Raw genomic sequence first — 2,690 nt, forward strand, 5'->3', positions numbered from 1 at the left:
CTCTCATGTGCTTATTCTCTCCCTGACTGAGGTTACCGTGGTCTTTTCCGTAGGCTTTTCTTTCCACGGATAAACCTAATCTTGCTTTAAAAAAATTTTTAATTCTTCTTTGATACACGATCCCTTTTGATCGTCATTTTTTCCCTATCCCTTTTAATCGAAATTTTACCTTTTTTCTCTTTTTCCCCCTTTTTCTTTTTCATTTTCGAAAAGAAAAAAAGCTCTACATTTGTATTTATCCCCTCTGTGTTCAGCACTGTGTGGCCAATAAGGAAATATGTGCTGCTTCTTTTAGTTTTCGTATTTCGTATTTTCCAGTGGTGCTCTCTGTCTATTATTTTAACTTCAACCCACAGGAGGAGGTGGTCTCCTGTTTTTTCATATATGATCAGCCATACCCTATTTATCTCCTCGTGTCACAACTATGCGATGTTCCTCTACCTTTATTTTGAGGGGGCGACATGTTTCGCCTTTGTATAACCCACCACAGCTGCATGGGATGGAGTACATGCAGTCTTTGGTCATATTCTCTTCTATTGGTGGTTTTACTCGAAAGAGATATTTGCGAAGTGTTGTATTACTCTTGAATACTGTCCTAATGTCATATGGGCCACATATATTTTGTATCTTTTCGGAGAGGTCTTTCACATAGGATAGACAGACTGTGGACAGTCTATTGGTTTCATCCTTACTTTTCTTCATGATTGGAGTGGATAGTATGTTTTTGAAATAGTTGTTGCTTAATAGATTGTTACTGAGCTTGATCATTTCTTCGTGGTGGGTATCACGATCGCTACTTATATTCTTTGCACGATGTTTTAAGCACTGAGCAATCCCTCTCTTTACACTGTATAGATGGTGGGAATTGAACTTTATCTATCGTCCAATGAAGGTTGGCTTGCGATATACGGATGTCCTGAATCCATACTTGGTGCGTGTCATTAATACGTCCAGGAATGTCAGCTGATTGTCTTTTTCCTTTTCCATTGTGAACTGTATGGATGGTTTTATTGAGTTCACATGATCTAACTGCACTTGGGCATCTTCCTGATGGGACCAGAGTATAAAGGTGTCATCAACATATCGCAGCCATGGAGTTGGTTTTAGTGGTGTTGATCCTAAAGCCAAATTCCGAAAGCATTGCATGTATATATTGGCTATATTGGCTATTATCAGTGATAATGGCGAATCCATAGCTAAACCCCTTTCTTGTCGATATATATCAGTGTCCATACTGAAGTAGGTAGTTTCTACACAGAAGGTCAACATTTCCATCAAGTTTTTTTATTGGTATACTAGTGCGTTCTTTTAGATGGGTGCCTGTCACTAGTTTTTCTTGAATCACCGATAGTGCTTCACTAGTTGGGACTTTGGTGAACAGACTTATCACATCTAGAGTCACCATCTGGTTGGATTCAATGGGGGTATCCTTGATCAATTCTGTGAAGTGGATGGAATTCTTCACGTACGATGTTGATTTTCCTGCTAATGGACTGATTATATCCACAAGGAAACGGCTCAATGGATGACACACTGAATCTCTCCAGCTCACTGTAGGTCTTAATGGAATACCATCCTTGTGAATCTTAGGGGGACCGTACATGTGTGGTAGTTTACTGTAGTGTTGAGTCAGTTGTCTGTACTTCATTGGTGTAAAGTGATCCTTGTTCTTGATCAAGATCTGTGACAACTTCCTCTCTGTTTTCAGAGTAGAGTCTTTCTTTACTTTGCTGTAGCTACCATCACTTATAAGACTTGCCAATTTTTCAGAGTAGTCAGAATTGTTCATCACCACTGTAGCATTTCCCTTGTCTGCTGGAAGTATTATGATGGAATTGTCACTCTGTAGTGAACTTTTGGTTTGGGAAGTTTCGGTTTTTCTAGTACCTGTCTCACTTTCCACCTTAGTTCATCTCCCTGACCTTTTCGTATCTTTATGGCTATCTCTTCATTAGGGGCTATTATGTTCAAGTATGGAATGCGCTTGATGGTTGTCGCAAAGTTGAGACCTTTGTTTAGTACTTCTTCAGAGCTTTTTAGATGTCGGCTCCTTACATTAATTACTGCTTTCACAGGTGGGTGACGGACTTCAGTCTTCATTCTGTGTCCTTTGAGATTCATAAACTTCTTAATCTGGTGTGTCTTCACCATTTCAAATTCTTTCATGAACGACTTTTCTAGATCTTGTTGGATTCTCTTTCTATCCTTATCTCTGGTTATTTTTCTAAGTAATGAAGATAACCTCTTTTTGATTTCGTTATTTAGTTGATGTTTTTTCGAACGGTTGTAATGGATCCTCTCACATTTATACCATTAATCGGTGCACTTGCTTTGTAAATAAACACCCAAGTTACAATCTAGATAAAATAGGGTTTTCAGAAAAAGAAATCAACCATGTGACTCGCACATTACAAATACAGTCTATAAGTCGAACAGTGAAAGTGTGGAAAAATTTCCTCAAGTATAAAATGTGACATTAGTATCTACTTTCCAAAGATGGAGATTTGTATCATTGTAAGGATCAAGCTCCTTCTACAGAGGAAGAATTGAAATAATTAAAACAGAACGCGCGCGCACAAACACACGCACACATACACATACATATACAGCTACACACACACATATATACATAACACAAACACATGCGTACAAATGTATATATATATATATATATATATATATATATATAT

The 2,690-nt window shown here is 37.9% G+C and overlaps 1 protein-coding gene across 1 annotated transcript in view; it reads left to right on the forward strand.

Moving 5' to 3' along the window:
- Positions 1 to 2,690, forward strand: part of LOC106868258 (low-density lipoprotein receptor-related protein 5) — a 91,783-nt gene that overhangs the window by 14,775 nt on the left and 74,318 nt on the right. The window lies entirely within an intron of this gene.

Source organism: Octopus bimaculoides, chromosome 9, assembly GCF_001194135.2.
Source record: "Octopus bimaculoides isolate UCB-OBI-ISO-001 chromosome 9, ASM119413v2, whole genome shotgun sequence".
Lineage (NCBI taxonomy): Eukaryota > Metazoa > Mollusca > Cephalopoda > Octopoda > Octopodidae > Octopus > Octopus bimaculoides.